This window comes from Pinus tabuliformis, chromosome 7 (genome assembly GCF_031772625.1).
Source record: "Pinus tabuliformis cultivar Carrire ecotype Pingquan chromosome 7, CPIR1, whole genome shotgun sequence".
Classification (NCBI taxonomy): Eukaryota; Viridiplantae; Streptophyta; class Pinopsida; order Pinales; family Pinaceae; genus Pinus; species Pinus tabuliformis.
This window is the reverse complement of record NC_142293.1, coordinates 527,240,149-527,261,295: the sequence shown is the minus strand read 5'-3', so window position 1 is coordinate 527,261,295 and position 21,147 is coordinate 527,240,149. Positions and strand designations below refer to the sequence as shown.

Here is a 21,147-nt window from a genome sequence, read left to right as displayed (position 1 = left end):
AAATGGAGAAGGTATCATCCTTAGCCAAGGATAATAGGATCAAGTCTTTAGAGGACTTGGTGGTAAAGATAGGATATGATAATAAGGATGTTAACGCTGTAGAAGAGATTATCAAGAAGAAGCATTTGGACATTGCAGCATTGAGAAAGCAGCTTAAGTTGCCAGCCACAGAGGACCCCTTAACCAAGGACATTGAAGAAAATGAGGCACAGAAGGCTAGCATGATGAAACTGATTATAAAGAAGAACATACATATTAGATAGATGGAGGCAAAAATGGAAAAGGTGATAAAGGAGAAAGAACATAGTCAGAAGATGGCCACTGTCCCCCTTGATGCCATAGCCATTTCTCAGATTCCAACAACAGGAACAGCCACTGCAGCTACTTCTTCCACTCATACTACAAGTCATGAACAGGTAACAAAGACACTGGAGAACATGTCCATCTAGTCAGAAGAGATCAATACTTTACAGGGGCAGCTCAAAGCTCTAGAAGTACAAAAGGCTAGAGCAAAAACTTCTCGTCTTGCTAAAATGCAGAAATCACAGAGATTGTTGGAGAAATTCCAGAAGGTAGAAAGGGATAACTCAATTGGTCAGACCTTGGCCCAACCTAAGGAAACCATTTGTATGGGTATTCTAGACTCTATGAATGAGATTTGGCCATCTATCCAAATCATCTTTGAGAAGAAGGAATTGATAGAAAAATCTACATAAACCATTGTTTAGGGAAGGGAGAAGCTTGGATAAATTCCCATGGAAGCCTCCAATATTATCAGATTCTTAAATTATAAGTCAAAATATGAACTTGAAGAATTAGGAACCAGTGATAGAAATGCCACTACCTTAGAGGTCAAGAAAGTTTTGACCAAAAAGAACCTTATTTATCAACTGGAAGAAAGGTGTGAAACATTGGAGTTGGGAGTAAACAAGTTTTGCAACAGAATTGAAGTATTAATCCAGATAGGGCTGCCCATCATTTATGTGATAAATGATAAACTGATCACTCAGGAAGACTATGTCCTGAAGATGAAGGAAATGGCCAAAAGCAGTATCAAGTTCAGTGGGATAAAGGGCTGTATGACAGCAAGGGAATTTTTAGAAACCTTGTCAAATGACTTTTACATACAGAATGAGGTAAAACATGTTTTTACAGTGAAGCCAATTTTTTCCAAATAGGTTGATGAAATTTACCAAAGGGTAATTAAATTGACCATACCAGATGAAAAGAGATGGGAATAACTGTGAGATTTACTATATTAAAAAGGTAATTCGGGTGTAGTAAGACAATGGCCAACACAACAGTCAGCACATCAATGCAGCATAATTTCATTTTGACTCAATAACCGAATCCACCAAAACAGAGCCACCTTTATTTCTAGCTGTTTACGTGGCCTATTTTTCTGCCAGAGATAAATATTATTGTTTGTAATTATGCTAATAATACATTGTCGGTTTGACAATGATTGTAAATGGTTTTGTAATTATTAGTATAAATACTTCACCGTTTGAAGTATTAAGGGTTGATTTCTAAATGTAATTTCATCTACATATTGTAATTTTCCAAAGTGTTGGAGCATGAATAATACAGGGACCTTTTCACAGGATTCATGTGGTGTACCAAATGGTGATGTGTTCCTTCTGTTTATTTGTTTAAACATTGTTTTTATTTCTCTGTTATTTTGAATTTCTCAATTATTAAATAGAAACTGTGATGAATAGGATTTGCTATTTAGAGAACCCTATTCTGGCTATTAATAATTTTAATGTTTTCCACTGAAGCCAAATTAAGGAATTCTTAATTTCTCCTTAATTTCTATTGAACCTTACACTTCTGCTTTTTCACCATCCATTTAAATTTCTGAAAAGATCCAAATAGTGCAACCTAACTTTCCCTATGAAACTCCTCTAAAATTTGATGCCAAATCCAGTTAAGTATTTAGAATCCATAGCCCAATGGAATTATAACACTTAAATCAACCAAACCCTTCAAACAAAACAATCAGTACAATCATAAGTAGCCTCAAATTCACATAAAACAAAGCTAAATTTTACAAAGAGATCCCTCTCTCAAGCTGGCAGAGCTAGATCCCAGCTTCCAAAGTGGTTTTGATGGTCCTATATGTTTACTCCCTCAACCTCAAAAATACAGAACAACAACAGTTTCAGAGAATAATTATGCTAGCCTATCATATATCCCTTTTGATGTCTCCAACTCTGCCACATATGGGATGAGGGAATCCTTGGTGGATTCTATAAGGATCCTTTGAGCCCTTAGATCCTTTTTCATATATTTTGATAATGCTTTCCCTTCATATGGTTTGGATAATTTTCCATTGACGTGATCAATAAATTTATTTTCCTTGAGGACTAAATCTATCCTTCTTTTCCATGGAAGGAAGTTCGATGACCCAACCAACTTGTTGATCTCCTTGCAAAATGAAGTCATTTTACTAAATTTAATTTATAGAAATAAATACAATTAATTTTCAAGTGAAGATGAACTCTTCAACTTCATCCATTTTTTGATGATGATTGACGACTTCTTGATGATGACTTGATTCTTCTTGGATGATCGTTTTCAAGGATAAGGAATTCCTTTTGAGATAAAATCATTTGCTTCAAAGAGAGGGATATTTCTTTCATATCTCTGATGATGACAACACCTTTGATCCATCTACTATTGGAATAGCCAAGCTCTTCCTTTCTTGAGTGGAAATAGGGTATTTTTCTTTGATGATGTCTATAGTGATAATCTGGTAACTTCTTTTAGTGAAGCCTTTCTTCTTTGATCTAGGGTTTGGACATTTCTTTCTAGATCTTGACTTCATAATGATATTCTAGATTTGCTCTGATGCCTTCCTCGATATTTTTTCCTTGAATGCTTGAGTGTCACTTGATGAGATGCCCTTTCCATGATTTTGTCACCTTAGCTCTGATACCATGTTCACAAATCTAGGGCATCAAGACTAGGTGATTTCTCTATAATGATAACTACTTGTGAATGCTTTTTACTTCTTTAGATTAGGATGTTCTCTTAACTTATATTATCATTTTTTTCTTCTTCAACAAACAACTACCAATTCATAAACAATAAAGATACAAGAGACACATAATATAGGTGATCAACAAGGGCCACAACCTCTCCCATTGGAGAGGAAAAATCAAACTAATTATTCTTCTTATAGAGACTCCAATTAACGAATACCAAGACCAAGACCCTTGACCTATTTTCCTCTTCAAGACCAAGTGACAAAGCTACCTTGACAAGTTCCCTTTTCTTTGTGTCAACAATAGTCAAACTTCTTGATTCTTCCTCCTTCTCGGTTGCCTTTTAGAATTTCAATTCCTAGAAACAAGCCTGCAACTTTCGACCCTAATTCAGAAACCCTAGTTGCAGTGTTTGGGAAAGATACTGTCTCTCAAACTTCTTCACATGGATATGGAAACTATTACTCCTTAACTCAGCTTGATTCTTCACTTGTATTTCTCCTTGGATTTAATTTCAATAGTGACTTCAATACCTAGGCTCCTACTGCAGCAGACAATACCTATACTTCACACCTGTGGAGTGTACTCAACCCAAAATAGACCCAAAAAAATACCAAAGACTTCACTCTTCCTTTCCCTCTCTTTGATGGTTATGAGGCTCCTTCCCAAGTGATCCTTGTACTTCTTATTGCAAACTTTTCCTTGACCGAAAATATGCTCTCCAAGTAAATGTCGAGCTTCCTATATATAGTGCTTTTCCCATGTGCATATGTTGACTTGAAGGAGTCATAGGCCAACATGTCATTTGGTGTAGTTTTAGTATTCCATCTTGAGGTTGACTTCTTGGAGGAGCTTGGTCTTGGAGGGTGTTTTGATTCTTTCATTTTAGACATATACAATTGTAACATGCCCAAGAAGGTTCCTTCATACATGACATTGATTCAATTTGACTTTATGACCAATCCTTAGGGCTCACAATGGGAGCCATAACTGAATATAAAATTTCTTTCTCATGAAACCCATGAGACAAGCATTACAATAATAATTTTATTTTTCTTATTTACATTAACTACATAAAATCACAATTACACATGTCATTATGAAAACCAAACCTAGTTACATTTTTCAACAGTTTCCACTAGCCATCTAGGCAATGCCAACTGTCCAACAAATTTATTCCTATCTAGTTAATTTTAGTCTTCTAAATCTATTATATGAGTCTTCAATATCTAATCTACAATTTTAAATTCAATCTCTGAGTTTTTATATTTAATTTGGCTATTATGGCCTTCTAACAAACTTTACCAGGGCTTTTCTAAAGTTAGAAAAATTTTAACTTTAGCTTAACTACTAATAATCTTCCTTTAAACTGTTTGTTCCACTTAAGTTAGTGTTTAGCCCCTTTCACACTGGCACTTAGCCTCTTTTCCACCATAAAACTAGGCGATGTGACCTTTGCCTCGTCCTTTAGGGGCTAAGCCTTTTTTTAAGTCAGCAAGGGCTTATTTCCCTTTTTAAACACCCGTGCCCTTGGTTCTCTATTGCGACATATAACCTCGTGTTGGTGCCTAACCCGTAGCTCTCTATTATAGCACTTTTACTTTCTATCCTTTTAAAACTTATAGGCTTCTTATAGCGGGCTTAACTATTAATGGGGCCCACCCTGTGCCTTTCTCATTGGCTAGCTTTGTGCTTGTTGTTAGTTTCATGTCTCCCGACGCTTCCACTTTGTCCACCTTAAAAATCCTCTTGGATCATACCTACGGGATGAGTTTCCTTAGTGGGGTCCTCTGTTGCATCTGCGATCTAATAGTTGCACACCTTGGTTGAGCTATATTTGACACTACCCACATAATTCTGATGTTGGTTAGCCTGCTTGTTTCTCAAGTGCTCCACTTTTTCTTCTACACACTGACCAGCAGGGTGACATCATGTTAGCATATATATGCCACATGTCACCCTATGATCAATTCATGTATCACTCAAAAATAGGCCAGTTGGGTACCCAAAAACACCAAACCTTCCTACCACATGTCACGCTTCCCATGTCAGTGTTGAAATCATCATCATCAACTAACATGTTCCCACCTGTCCTACTGTCAGAGACGAGAGAGAAGGGTATGAGGTCAAGTTTTTCACCATATTTCTTTTATAAAAAATTTAAAATTGGTCCCTCCCATTTAACTTTGTTTCTTGCATCATCTCACTCATTCTCTTAAGCCGTCCTTAAGTTTTTGTCTGGATAAACCCTCCGGCCTTCCTCCATCGGGCTACGATATGATGTGGGCTCCACCTAAACCAATAGAAACATTCTCTAATACATATTGTCAGCCCATGATAACCCATCAACCATCATTCTCGTAGTTTCTTTGAGCACTCTTTAAGTTTATGTCAGGGCATGACAGTTGAGTTGCCTACGTCGGGCTGGTGTTGACGTTGGGCTCTACCAATCATCTAATGAAAAATTTTCTTGTTGCCTCATTGTTCATCCACATGCACCTGGTGGTCTTCTATGGTGTCTCCTCCATTCTTGCCACTATGTTAGGTTTCTTTTCCAAACTTAACACAACACCAAAATGGTCTCTAGCTTCTTTAGTTATATTATTTTGACTTGGGAATACTGAAATTTTCACAGGCTCTAACCTTCAATCTAGGTGGGCATTTTTAAACTTCTACATACCACTAGAAATTTATTTCATATCTCTTCCCATCTTGGTGGGTTCCATCTTCATCTGATATTATCTACTACTCTATAAATAGCTCCAAAGTATCTTCACCATCTCCAATAATGATGATCTTCAACCTTCTTCTTGTGCTTGGAACTTGATATTTTGAGGCATCTTTTTGACACCTTTCCCATATGTTTTCGTCAATGACAACATATTTCCAATAAAAAGTCATACCAGAGCTTCAAGGTTCAACATAAGGACTAGATTGGATCTAGGATAGATGAAATGAAAATCAAAGGTTCTATATCGAACCTATGGAGATTAAAATTTGGAAATTTGTGTTATTTCTAAATAATGATATTTAGTTGGGTGCAAGTGTTTTCTGTTTGTTGAAATTTTTTCTTGATTGTGTACTACATGCATATGTGAAATTATTTTGTTATATATACTAATACATTGATGTTACATGAAATATTGATTTGAGTTGTTGTAGTAAGATAAATGTGTTGAATGCTAACTAGATTCCCTATAGCAGCCCAACAGGATTGTGAAAGTTCACAACTAAATGATGTAGTCAAAATTATGAGCTGGAATCTCTTAAATTATTTATTTCTATTTTACACTTTTATTATATGTTTTGAGAATTTTCCATAAGTTGATGAATAATATGTTGGCATTATGAGATAAGTGTTGTCCTTGATGGCAAACCTCACTGATGACAAATCATAGTACAGAAGGTCAGCAGCAAGGAATTGATGATCAGACTATAAGAAGAAGAGAAAGTTTATACACGCAGGTTCGTTAAGCCCAAGTCGCGTGTACACGCAGGTTGGCTTCAGCAAAAGAGCGTGTATGTTGAAAAGTACCTTTGGTCCATGGCAGTTAGTCCTTGGAAGTTGTGCCTATGGTTTCGGACCATTATGTCTCGACGGGCGTGTCGATCCCTAGTTTTGAAGTTGATGGTATTGTGTTACTATGGTTTTGGCTCTTGGTATTGAACAAGGCCTAAGGCTATATAAGGAGAAGGAAATCATTAGGCAAGGGCATCTGAAATGTCTTGAATATCTGATAAAGCATTAGATCCAGTATGCAGGGTTATGGGTTGATGATGCATTGCTTGATCTGAGCTAAGGAGAGATCTCACCGGTTGATGGAGAACTAGATCTAAGGAGAGATCGGGATCAAATGGTTTGAAATGAACTATCTTTATGATGCTTATTCTAGATCTACATACTGACGCATGTATTGTTCTATAAATGTTATGAGTATGACTGATGTCTGGTACAGCTGCAAGTTATGAGAAATTATTTTTAGATCTGTACGCGGGTTGTCTTTGGCAAAAGCGCGTATACACGCGGGTTTGATTCATCGAAGTAGCGTATACATTGTAAAGCTTGATATTTGAAGTTGCAGATGGATCTGATGGTTATTACAGAGTTCTGTGTCTGCTCTGTGTTCTGGTGACTGTTGTTAACAGGGTTTCAGTGATTCAGAGTTTGATGATTGTTTTGAGCTTCAATGATAGTTATGGGTCCAGTATGAAAATTGGATGAAAAGTGGCCTTGCAGATTATGTGTTGTGCTTCAGTGTATCCAGTCTGAAAATTGATGAAACGTGGTACCTGGAGGTGAGAAGATTGTAGGCAAGCGCCTACGTACTAGTATCTAAGCTAGTACAAAAGCTAAAGGAGATCTTTGGAGCATTGTAGCAGGTAGCAGCCTGTGTACTAGTAAATGGATCGGCTAGTACAAGAGCAAAGGGGGTTGTAGCTCCCGTACTGGTATAAGACTGCACCAGTACAAATATTGTAAAAGGATTTTCTTATTAAGAAGAAGATTGAGATGACTTGCAGCAGGTGGTTTTCACCCACATTGGGTTTCCACCTTATATCTTTGTGTTCATGTGTGTGGCTCTGGTGTGATGTTCTGTTCTGTTATTCTGCACCTGTTTACTGTTAATATGCTTAATAATGATCTGATGCATTTACTGAAGATTAAGCTAACTGAATTATAAGATCTCTGGATATACGCGAGTTTCATTAGACACAGTAGCGTGTACACGCGGGTTCACTTAATTGAAGTAGCGTATATGTTTCTGAATATGAAATTTAAAAGTTTGATTGATCTGATAATACTGATTCACCCCCCCCCTCTCAGTATTATTTCCAACATAATAGCATAGGCATGATAAATTGCAAGAGATGCATGTCCATCAAACATATATTAAATAATGATATGTTAGATGCATGAAGGTATGATAGGTGCATATAGTAATGGATGTGTAGGCATAAAGACTCTGAGCAGTTTGTTTTCATAACATGATTAAGATAACTAATGATAAACATGTAACTAGGATCAGGTTGACAACACAATTGGGAAAGTATTACAAGTAGTCTTAGAGAACCAAGGCTATGGAAATAAGGTGTCAATGAGAGTCTAGAAAAGGTGACACCTATGTCTATTTATTTGAATGTTGTGACAATGTGGTGAGTACATTAATATGATGTTTTCAACTAGTAGGTGGTCTTATCTAGATTAGTGTTCAAAAAACTATCAATTATGATTCTTGAACTTTATGAACACGTAAAGCAAGGAAAATTTTAAGAACCTCCCTAAATTTATATGTATAATAAATGGGCAAATCCCCATGATACATAAGAAAAATGGGAGGCTATTTTATCACTAATATAATATGTATATATATAGATAGATATATATATCTATATTTGGCAAATCTCTCACCAGATTAAATTATCTTGTAGAGTCATGGCGAATCTTTTACGAAATTATAAAATCTTGTAAGATCTTGGAAAATATTTCACTGAATAATAAAACATTGTGAAGTCTTGGCAAATGTTTTGTTAAAGTATGAAACCATATATGATAATAATAAAACATATTCATTAAACTATAATATACTAACATACATGTTTGGAAAAAAGAAACATAATTTTCACTTCCTACAAACAATGTTGCAAGTTTTAGTGGTCATGTTTGTCATGATAGGAGAGATTAATGTTTTCTCTACCACTTTTTTCAAGCTACCACTTTTTCCAAGCTATCAAATTTCTTTCTTATTCCATAGACTTCAACTATGAGATAAAAAAAAAAAAAACACATCAAGTTTGTTTACCCCAACACGCAACAAGTAGCAAGCCCCAACTATATAATATAATGAAGTAGTAGGTATCCCAAAGGCCTGAAGGGGATCTAATGGAAAGAAATAACCGTTGTTAGAAGCCTTCCAATCAATATATAAATATATAAATGTAGATTTATTATTATTTTAATTGGACATCTTCAATTAAATAATAAAATTTAATTACGTCTCTCCCAATCTAAATTTCTTATTAGCATAATTCACTACCTTCATACCATTTTTAATAGCGTTGTAACGTGTGAATTAATTTCCTTTTTGGTGCACAATCTCCACATTTTAGGACAATATGGTGCAGTGACCCAACCCGTACAGATCATTACGACAAACTAAGAATAGTAGAGAAGATGAAAGGTTGTATAAACCACCAAATTTTTCAAACAACAAATCCAAGATCAATACCTTAACTTTTTCATGAAGATATCATATTGGGAATGTTTGAAACATGGTGGGAAATCTGGGCAGCGACTATCTCTCTTCTGTGAGGGTGATGCGGAAAGAGTTAAGATTTCATTGTTTTGAATTTTTTTTTTGTTAAATCAGAAAAACCAATATTAATGGAGATATCATTGTTTTTTTACTAAATTTTGTGAAGTGACTAAATGTAGCTTTAACCATTAACCTTAAGATTTTTCTTACAATATAATTTCCTAAGTCTATTTAATATCTTCATTATCATAAAAACCAATCTATATCCATCTTAACTCCACATCTACCACTCTTAGAGGGATGAAATCTATTTATCCCTCCCAGCACTTGGTAGACCCGGAATTAAGATGGATCTAAGCTGATAGAATTTTCCCTTTAAATAGTCTATGCTCACATGAATACCATGGTATTACCATGGGTCAATACCATGGGTTATCATAAACCTGGAGCTTAAAAACTACTATTAGTAATTTATAAAAATTAATAAAATCAATAATTGATTTTTATTTTATTTTTTTATTTTAACCAAGTTAAAATGTTTAAGTGACATTAAATTACAAGATCCATTTTTACTCTTGATCTACCAAGCCCCAAGAGGGATCAGATATTTTTTCACTCTATGTTAGTTTGCATATCACGATATTTGATCCAAAGTAAAGATGGATCTATGCTAATTTAATCCCCCACTTTAAATAAGTGGCATTCCATGTGAATACCATGGGTCAATACCATGTGCCATCTTTATTTTTATTAATATTAATATTAGGGTTAATAATGTTTTTTTACATGGTATTAATAATAATTTGGCCCATGGTATTTGGCCCATAGACTTCACCTAAATATAACACATTTTTTGAGTGTTCGTAAATATAAGGTGTCTTAAGGAGTAAATATAAAAAATGTTTTATTTATTTACCATACCTCTAATTTATTTATATTTTTATTAATTTACGATACCTCTTTTATAAATATGGTATTTGGCCCATAGGATTCAATTAAATAAAACCTCATTTTTTAGCCTTCTTAAATAGAAAGAGGGTTATGGACTAAATAGAGAAAGAGGTTTTATTTATTTACCATACCTCCACTTTATTTATATTTTTATTTATTTACATCCTTGCGTGTTCATAAATATAAGGTGAGATATGGAGTAAATATAAAAAAATGTTTTATTTATTTACCATACCTTTGGAGAAAGTATAAAAAGAGTTTTTATTTATTTACCATACCTCCACTATATTTATATTTTTATTTATAACTATCATAAATACATTTTCTTGAAAATGAGGGCGAATGGAAGATTGTAACTCCTAATTTCAAGGGCTAGATTTACTTTTTTTACCCTCTCCCTTAAAATAAGGTGGGCTAACCTCCATACCTAATTTTTTTACAAATAAATTTGAGGCAATTTGTAACAATGTACTATGATACAAAATATTTGCCCAATAAAAATATAAAACCCCTTAATTTAGCCCAAGGGGGGGCATTCGCCCCTAAAATTTTCCATGACATAAAGTATTGATGGAATGCTTGATTAGATGTGTGCTATGGGTATGTGCTTATGATATTGCATGAAGGAATGATCATGTTTTAATAAAATGGTAGTAATACAATGTGGTTTGAGACTATTGATAAGAACAGGAGTGCAAGTAGGTGCTATTTGTAGCATTATGGCTAATGACTATGATCTGACTGGAAACTATGTCATGGTTGCTAGCCTTAGTAAAAGACTGATTTCAAAATTTGATGATGTTAGTCTTCATAAAATGTTGATTTCCAATCTTGTGATACATGCTTATAAACATGATGAAATGTATTCTTGATTCTTGGATGTTGTGACTGACATGAATTCTAGATGTGTGAATGACTACAGATCAACACGCTTAGTATTAATATGGAAAGGTAACAACTGATTTGCTTATGTTGATATAACCAATAGTTTAGTGTGTGTGACCACACACAGGAAGATTCTATTGCACTCTGTTGTAGCTGCTACAACACCAACCAAAATTTTCACCCTATGCATTTAAAATTTTTGGTTCCCCTTGCTTTTTCATGTTTCATGTATGTTCCATTGTGTTCCTTGGTTGTTCTCTTTAGAGTGGTTCAATTAGTAGCCAAATTCATCTGCAAGATAAATCATTGTTATGGCTTGCTTAAGAAAGAACCCCTTCATTATAGCTAAATTTCCATAGTAGACACTTTTCTAAATGGGTACTATGCATCCTTTGAAGATGTAGTTTTCTCAAGGCTCTGGTTCAACTAATGGTGCTCTATTGGCCTATGTTGCAAATTGTTCATTTAGAGGTGATTTTACCGAATGGAACCAAGTGCAGTATTGATCAATCACATGATGACTTGCTAATTATATCAAAGCATAGAGGAGAAGGTTTGGCCTTACACTCAGAAGTGGGAAAAGGATGTCATGGATATTCTGCAGGAGGTGACTTTGAAGAACATAATATTCATAGGTTCTTCCAATGTGAATTGTGATGTTGCACAAATTTGCCTACTTTCGTCTATAGTGCTTTAGGACACACGGGAATTTGCATCATGAGTTCAATAATGGGATTATTCCTTTGTATATAACAATGCACTATTTATAAAAGGAGGTTCTCTTTATCATTATTGACTACAATAACTGGTGGTCAACCAAGTGTGATAAAATCCTAAAGCAACTCACAAGGTATAGGGTCATCAATTTTCAAAATCAAACTATGGTTAATTGTTGTCCATAGCTCATATTTGGCTTGTTTATTCATGGTGGTATAATCATTGAACCTTATTTAATGGTCCAAAACAAAAGGATAATTGACTTTAGAGCTTTATTCAATTGTGCCTACACACCTAACTTGTTTGTTCTTAAACCAAATTCAGATCAACATCCCCTTGTAATACTTGTCTGTGATGGTAACAAGGTAATATTGCACCTAAAATAGGTGGTTGAATTGGTTGAGAAACTAAGATTTAATGTTATAGTTTGTGTTGATCGGTGGTTGTCATTGATGTCAACCCAAGCAGCACTAGGGGCTACCCCGATCTCACATGGGAATTTTGACTTAACAACTTACTCCATTCTGATTCAAGGATCTTATATATGGATTCTACTCGTCGAGATGTTCTCGTTGATATATGTCATGCCATGTAATTCTTCATGGTTTGAGATATATTCATGTTTGAAGTTAGTAACCTGAGTTAGTGAGCTAAACCCTATGGGGTTGTGGCATGGAACTCATAATTGGTTGTGGTCATTGAATATCCAATAATTAATAATATTTTTTTTTCTCCTAAAATCCCTCCAACTTTCACTTTCTGAGGACCCTCTCAACTCAAGACATTCATATAAATAGTGACCCTCATATCCTCCTCTAGTAAGGATTTTGTGGCTTCAAACGGGTCATTGTTGCATTTTTTATATAAAAACATTCTGCGAAGCTTCAGAAGCTGACAGTAAAACCCATTTGAGCCGAAATCGTGGTCCACCTCGTGTCCAAATTTCTGAGCTTGGTTCACTATAGTTTGGGAGATATAATATGAGGAAGTTAGGGTGTTTGCAGGCTCCCAAATTCAATGTCAAACAGGTGACATTGGGAAAATCGTCATAGCTTTCTCCCTGACAATTGGATTCAAATTTCATAAAGAGTGACAGAAAGTGGACAGACTTTAGTTTAGTGAGTATCTTTTTTAGGGTCGAAGGTCACAACATTGACACGTTGAGTTTCATACAAGTTCACTCTACTGAACCAGTCTATAATCCGGTCATTGTGGGAGATTAGGAATAACTCTTTCTTAAAGAATCCAATCTTGAGCCGACCTATGGATTTGGAAAGAGGACTCAGAATTATACGACAGGACAAAATTTTAGACCCTGGAAATCCAAAATTACATAGATAGAGAGATTCAATATTTATCTCCTACAAGGCAAAAAAAAGCATGCATTCAAGGATCACTGCAGTAAGGACCACACATCAAAATTCAAGGGTAATTCTTCTACATAAAGGTATGTATGATTAGTGTTTACATTTGAATTTTGAGTATCATCTATGAGACATGATTTTGTAGGACAATGTAAGTATATACAAGGTCTCGGTTATATCTATATGACTCTATATGTCACAGTTAGTTTTGATACAACGTTTTGGGTGTCCTATTCTTGATACCACACATTTGATGCTACATATTCTTGATGCTACACCAAGTCTGCCAAATCTATATGATGTTGTAAGTTCATGTTAGTTGTCTTGTCATAGTTAATATAATAATATCTATTGTTGTACTTAGAACTTGACCCATCACAAGTCTAGGGTCTCTCATCAGTTTTTATTGTATATATCTTTAGGTCAGTTTTGGATATAGTCTTGCATTGAGTCCAGGCCTATATCAAGAGTGGGAGTCTTTGTCTACTGCTACAAAAAGTCACCAACAAAAGTGACAATCACACTTCAGGTACGCATTGTAAGTTTGTATTTATTCATTATTATGCACATACACTTTTTTTGCAGGCAGAGGTAAGTTGAAGGGTATTTTGTTTTGTTTTTGGATTGGTTTCACTGAAATTTTGCATGCAGGTCGAAGAAGATTCAAGTACAACATCGAGGAAGAATTCAAGAGCAGAAGTATCAAATCAAAGAAGTCATTGCATCAGGACATCCTTGACAACATCACAACCATCGAGATATCTTGAAGTATTGTTAAGGCCAAGAGTCATCATTGTAAAGTTGTAAAAGAGTCATTTATAAAAGAGTCATCATTGTAAAAGAGTCATTTGTAAAAGAGTCATCATTGTAAATTTGTAAAAGAGTCATCATTGTAAAGATTGTAAAAGAGTCATTTGTGAAAGATTCATTCTGCCTAGAGTCGAAGAGGCAGTGTTGGGAGGTATAGGAGTCATTGTTGGGATGATGTCATGGTTGGGTTGCAGGTCATAGAGTGATTGGGTATTTGGTCAAGTACACGAAAATCATTGTACATATTATTGTATTGTGGATTGTTGTCCCTGGTTTGGGAATCCACAGTCTTGTCTTATTTCATTCATTATAGGATGGTAGGGAGGTGTTAGGCAGGCGTATGAACTCTCCTAGAGGTTGGGGCCTATGAACACTTCAGGGTGGTAGGATGGTTCTAGGGCGAGTTGTGGCTCGCTAGGGTGTTGGGGTATCCATTTATTTGATTACTAAATAAACGATTGCATTGGGACATCCTTCGAGTGGCAGCTGGAGAAGAATGTTTTTCTAGAATTCTAGGAAGTTGTTGCTTTCATTTCAGTTGGGCTAAAGATTAAAGAATTTATTAGAAAATTGTTCAGTGGTTTTTGACCCGAAGGGGGTTTTCCAGCTAAAATTATTTCATCTAACGTGTTCTTTCATTTACTATTATTATTTCATTAACATTAATAATAATTGAAGATTAACTAATGCTCTAAAAAGATTTAAATTGCTAATTTCTAAGGAAAACTGCTTCACCCCCCTTCTCAGTATTTCCAACAATTGGTATCAGAGCTTGGTTCCTTCAACAATAGTCTAATAACTGGAAGGATATCATGGAGTATACTAATAATAAAGATCCTATGTTCAATGGAAATAACTATGCACTTTGGAGTGGAAGAATTCAGGTTCATTTGCTGGCACAAGGATACGAAGTATGGGAAATCGTTGACAAAAGCATTCACACAGACCCAGAATGAACAAGGTAATAAAAATATGGTATATGATGCAAAGACTAAAGATCTTATTATCAATGGACTTATCGAATTTTCTTATCTTAAGGGCAAGTTTCAAAATTTTTAAAGAGGTGTGGGGCAAGCTTGAAAATATATATGCAGGTGACTCAAAAGTGAAACAAGCAAAGCTTCAAATTTTCAAGCAAAAATTTGAGCAACTCAAAATGAGGGAAGATGAAGATATTGTTGCATACTTGCAGCGTGTTGATCAAAACAAATACATTGAAAGGTTTGGGAGAACCTGTTGAAACAAAAATTGTTGTCTGAAAGAGCCTCAGAACCTTCCAAGCAAGATTTAACCCTAAGGTATTTGTCTTGGAAGATAGATCTAATCTTACCAATCTCAAAATAGATGAGTTGCATGGAATTCTTCTAGCATATGAACTGGGGATTAAAGAAAATGGTGGCACATCTCATTTAGAAACAACATTTTCTGCATCCAAGAAGAATAGTAAGGACAATCAAACTCTGAAAGCAAAAACTTGCAATTAAGGATGAGGAAAAGGAAGAAGATGAAGAAGAATTCTAAGATAAATAATTTGCCTACTTCATGCAGAAAATGACAACATGTACAGAACATTCAAAGGTAAACTTCCATTAATATGTTTTGATTTTGGTGAGGTTGGGCATTTTGCAGCCAAAAGTCCTCACAAAAATGAGGGTGTTACGAAAGGAAGGAAGAGTCCTAAGAAGTTCCAAAACAAAGGTAGGAAGAAATGGTTTAAGAAAAGTTTCTTCTCCAAAGAAGATATTTCCTAATCTGAAAAAGATAGTGATAATGAAGAAGAATTCAATGTAATAGTATTGTTTATGGGAAAGCACAATAAACAAGAGGCACTTGACGAAGAAGGAGACAAAGAAGAAGAAATGACTGAAGTGAAATTTCAAAATGAAGTAATCATGGTTATCAAAGAAGTCAACGCCAAAAAGAAGCATGTTAACACTCTTGAAGACGAATTGAAGATAGAAAGGGAACAGGTCCTCAATCTTAAAATCAAGGTTGAAGAATACAAATGAATTGAAGAATCAGTCACGAAAGTAGTAAAGGAAAGAAAGAAGGAGAGAAAAGCATTGGAAGCTGAAATAGTTTCTCTGTGAAAGGAAGTAAAAAGTGGAAAAGCTCTTCAAGACTACGCCAACATTTCAAAGGCTTTGGATGAGCCCATCAGCAACCAGCAATCATACAGTGACAAGACTAGTGTTGTTTACAAAGAAAAATATGAAAATGAGTCAAGTCCTTCTATGACAACTAAAGAAGATGGATATGCAAAAAGGGTAGATCCCCCAACTAGATCAAGATATCAAGACTGGCAGGAAGAACCTTAGAACACAGTTCCTCGAAGAAAATTTCCTCCCAGGTATCAATGTGTCTTTTATGGTCATTTTTATTCATGTGGAAGGTTTTGACATAGAGCTACAAAATGTCAGATGTATGTTTGGAATCAATATAATTCTAGGAGATCCTTTAGAAATGGATATTCCAGAAATCAACATAATAACAACAAATTTGATCATTTGAGAGATGATGTTGAATGTTAGAAATGTAACAATTTTGGACATATGGCTAGGGATTGTGAAGTTCCAGACATGTAAAACTATTATCGGCAAAACCCTAGAAGCAAATTTACAGGATCACGAGATAGACACCAAATGAAATCTTCTATGAATAACATTGAATGTTACAAATGTCATAATTATGGAAACATAACTCGTAACTACAGGTACAAGATGGAATCAACTATGAATTAAAATCTTGACAACGAGAATAAGAAGTTTTGGAAAGGAAAAAAGGTACAGGATGAACAAGTACAATATGAACAAGAAAAGAAAGAAGGTAATAAGGTCCCAACAGTTATGCTTTCACGATTCTTAGTGGATTGTGAGGAATCAACAGTTGCTTCGGTTAATGAACCAAGTCAAGACGATCTGTTTAATGACACACTATTCTAAACAATTCAGCTTATCGACTCCTAGAAATTTGAAGATGAGGAGTCTAAGCAACAGTATATGACACAATTCTACGATTGATAGACACGTAGTTTGAACAAGATGGTAGTTTCATTACATGTTCAGGGGGAGAAGAATAGTTTAAGTATTACATATTCAAGAAAGGAAGTGCTAAAAACAAATCTCTATGTGAAAGTAGATCAAGACAATCTAACAATTATCGAGATATCTCAGCAGGATAAAGGAATATTCATATATCAAATCAAGTACATCAAGGAAATGCTCAAGAAATTCAAGATGGAAGATTGCAAGCCTATCCTTACCCCCATGGTAACAGGTTACAAGATGATTTGTCAATGGATTTGGACCAAAGGTTGTATAGATTCATGATTGGTAGTCTCCTATATGTGACAGTCTCCCTGCCAGATGTGATGCAGGCAGTTGGACAAGTAGCATGATTCCAAGCAGCACCAAAAGAATCTCATATTATTGGCGTCAAAATAATTCTTCGATACCTTAAGGGTACAATGGATTATGGTATATGGTATCCCAAAGTAAATGATATAGTTATCCAAGCTTATACAGATGCAAATTAGGCAGGAAGTGTTGATGATCATAAGAGTACCAGTGGATCATCATTCTATCTAGGTGTTTGCCTTGTCTCATGGTTAAGTAAAAAGCAATCTTCAATCTTGTTATCCACAGTGGAAGAAAAATAATTGCAGCAGCAACTTGTTGTACTCAATTTCTCTGGTTCAAGAAAACCTTACAAGATCTTCAACTTAAGTTTGATGAGAATATTCCCATTTTTTGAGATAACACCAGTGCCATCATTATCTCCAAAAATTTTGTGAAGCAGTCCAAAAAAAATCGCATTCCAATCAAATATCATTTCGTTAGAGAGAAGGTTTCCAAAACAAATATCAAGCTTGAATATGTTGGCACAAAGGAACAAATTACTGACATCTTTACCAAATCATTAACTCGTGAATAATTTGATTATCTTTGCCAAAATATTGGGATTCTCCCAAGTTCTAATTAGACTCTTTCTCTGATCTAACTAAGTAGAAAGGGGGATTGGAGGTGTGTGCAGGACCGCAGGATGACAGTTTGTTAAGGGGAGTTACCCTTTGCCATTGATGACAAAGGGGGAGAGAAGGTAGTAGGAAGAGGTGCCATGATCACAAGGAGAGTACTTGTGTTGCCATAAATGCCAAAGGGGTGGATTCTTTATCAGTAGTTGTCTTTAATGTCAACCCAAGCAGCACCAGGGGCTGCCCCAATCTTGCATGGGCACTTTGACTTAATAACTTACTTTGTTCTGAGTCAAGGATATTCTAGATGGATTCTACTCATTGAGATGCCTCCATTGATACATGGCACGCCGTGTAATTCTTAATGATTTGAGAGATATTTGAGTTTGAAGTTAGTAACCCCAGTTAGTGGGCTAAAACTCTATGGGGTTGTGGCATGGCACTCATAATTGCTTGTGGTCATTGGATAGTAAATAATTAATAATTTATTTTTTTTCTCCTAAAATCCCTCCAATGTTCACTTGTTGAGGACCCTCTCAACTCAAGAAATTCATATAAATAGTGACCCTCATATTCTCCTCTAGTAAGGATTTTGTGGCTTCAAACTAGTCATCATGGAATTTTCGCTATAAATTTGTTTCTACGAAGCTTCAAAAGTTGAAAATAAAACCCATTTGAGTCGAAATCTTGATTAAATACATGACCGAAGTTCCGATCTTGGTTTTCTATATTTTCGGAGATATGATCTCAGGAAGTTAATGTTTTTGTAAGTGCCCGAATTCCATGTCAAATAGGTGACATTGGGAAAATTGTCATAAATTTCTCTCTGAGAACTAGATTCACATTTCACAAATAGTGACAGAAAGCAGATGGACTTTAATTTTTTGGGTATAATGTTTAGGGCCGAAGGTTGCAACAGTGACATGTGACACTTCGTACAAGTTCGCTCTACTGAACCAATCTATAATCAGGTCATCGTGGGAGATTGGGCATATTTCTTCCTTGAAGAATCCATTATTTATCAAACCTATGGTCTTGGAAAGAGGACTTAGAGGGTTACCACAAGATGAAATTTCAAACCCTGGAGATCTGAAATTACATATATACAACATATTCAATATCAAGCTCCTAGAAGGCAAGAAAAAGCATGCATTCAAGGATCATTACAGTAAGGACCACACATCAACAGTCAAGGGTAAGTCTCCTACAGCAAGGTATGTATGATTAGTGTTTACATTTTAATTTTGAGTATCATCTCTAACATATATTTTTTCAGGACAACGTAATTATATACGGTGTCTCGGTTATATCTCTATGTCTCTATATGTCATAGTTAGTTTTGATACCACATTTTGGATGTCGTATTCTTGATACTAAAATTTTGATGCTACATATTCTTGGTGTGAAATATACATGATGTTGTAAGTTCATCTTAAGTTGTCTTGTCATAGTTAATAGAATGGTCTCTGTGGTTGTACTTAGAACTTGGTCCATCACAAGTCTAGGGTCTGTCATCAGTTTTTATTGTATATATCTTTAGTTCATTTTTTCATATAGTCTTGCATAGAGTCCAAGCCTATATCAAGAGTGGGAGTCTTTGTATACTACAGCAACAAGTCAACAACAAAAGTGACAAGAACACTTCAAGTACGCATCATAATTTTAATTTGTATTTATTAATTATTATGCACTTACATGTGTTTTACATGTAGAGGTAATTTGAAGGGTATTTTGTTTTGTTTTGGGATTGGATTCTTCAGGAAAAGGTTGCATGCATGTAGAAGAATATTCAAGTACAACAGCAAGAAATAATTCATGAGAAGAAGTATCAAATCAAAGGAAGCATTGCAGCGGGACATCTTTGAAGACATGACAACCATCCAGATATCGTGAAGTATTGTTAAGGCCAAGAGTCATAAGTGTAAAGTTGTAAAAGAGTAATTTATAAAAGAGCCATCATCGTAAAAGAGTCATTTGTAAAAGATTCACCATTGTAAAGTTATAAAAGAGTCATTTGTAAAAGATCCATCATTGCAAATATTGTAAAAGGATCATTTTTGAAAGATTCATTCTACCTAGAGTCGAAGAGACAGTGTTGGGAGGTATAGGATTCACTGTTAGGATGATGTCATGGTTTGGTTTCATCTCATAGAGTGATTGGGTATTTGGCCAAGTAGACGAAAATTATTGTACATCTTATTGTATCGTGGATTGTTGTCCCTGGTTTTGGAATCCACAGTCTTGTCGTATTTAACTCATTATGGGGTTGCAGGGAGGTGCTAGGAAGGTGTATGAAGTTGCCTACAAGTTGGGGCCTATGAACACTTAAGGGTGGTAGGGTGGTGCTAGGGTGACTTGTGGCTCGTTAGGGTGTTGGGGCATCCATTCAGTTGATTACTGAAGAAACCAGGGCATTGGGGCATCCTTCCAATGGGAGCTGGAGAAGAATGTGTTTCTAGAATTTTAGGAAGTTGTTCCTTTCATTTGAGTTGGGGTTGAATATTAAAGAATTTATTAAAAAAAGTTCAATGGTTTTTTACTAATAGGGGGTTTTCCACCTAAAATTCTTGTCCCTACTATGTTCTTTTATTTATTATTATTAATGCATAAATATTAATAATAATTGAAAATTAACTAATGATCTGAAAATATGTAAAAGTTCTAATTGCTAAGGAATATTGATTCACTTCCCCTCTCAGTATTTCCAATAGTTTGGAAGTCATTATAAACTATTGAATTAAAGACATATTATGTGCTTCTAAGTGCCATCCATGTACTGCTTGGTGTTCATGGTGCAACACTAACTCATTTTCTATTCATGTGTTCTATATTTGTGTTCATTCATGTCATTCCCAATGGGACTAAATGGGTGTCCTAACACTCATTTTCGGGAACCAGTAGAAAGGATGGGATTTCAGTACATAGGTTATAAGATGTTGGAATCAAATAACAACTAATAGGTGGGGAGTGAATCAATAGTGATATCAATTACACAATTTTTTAAATATTTTTTAACATTAATCAACACATGAAACAATAATAATAAATTATTCATAATAGCATCATATAAATCAAACACATGAGACACAAAGATATATGGTGGAATCCCTCGAGGAGAATAAAACCACCATGTTTTTGGCATGCTACTTCTCATTCTTCTATTATTCAGTAATCAATTTCTCTTACATCTATTTAGATAGCCA

At 35.0% G+C, this 21,147-nt stretch overlaps 1 pseudogene; it reads left to right on the top strand.

Annotated features, from left to right (window-relative positions):
• The first annotated feature begins 263 nt into the window (after positions 1 to 263).
• On the top strand, positions 264 to 20,901 carry LOC149248376 (xylan glycosyltransferase MUCI21-like; annotated as a pseudogene).
• The last annotated feature ends 246 nt before the right edge of the window (positions 20,902 to 21,147 follow it).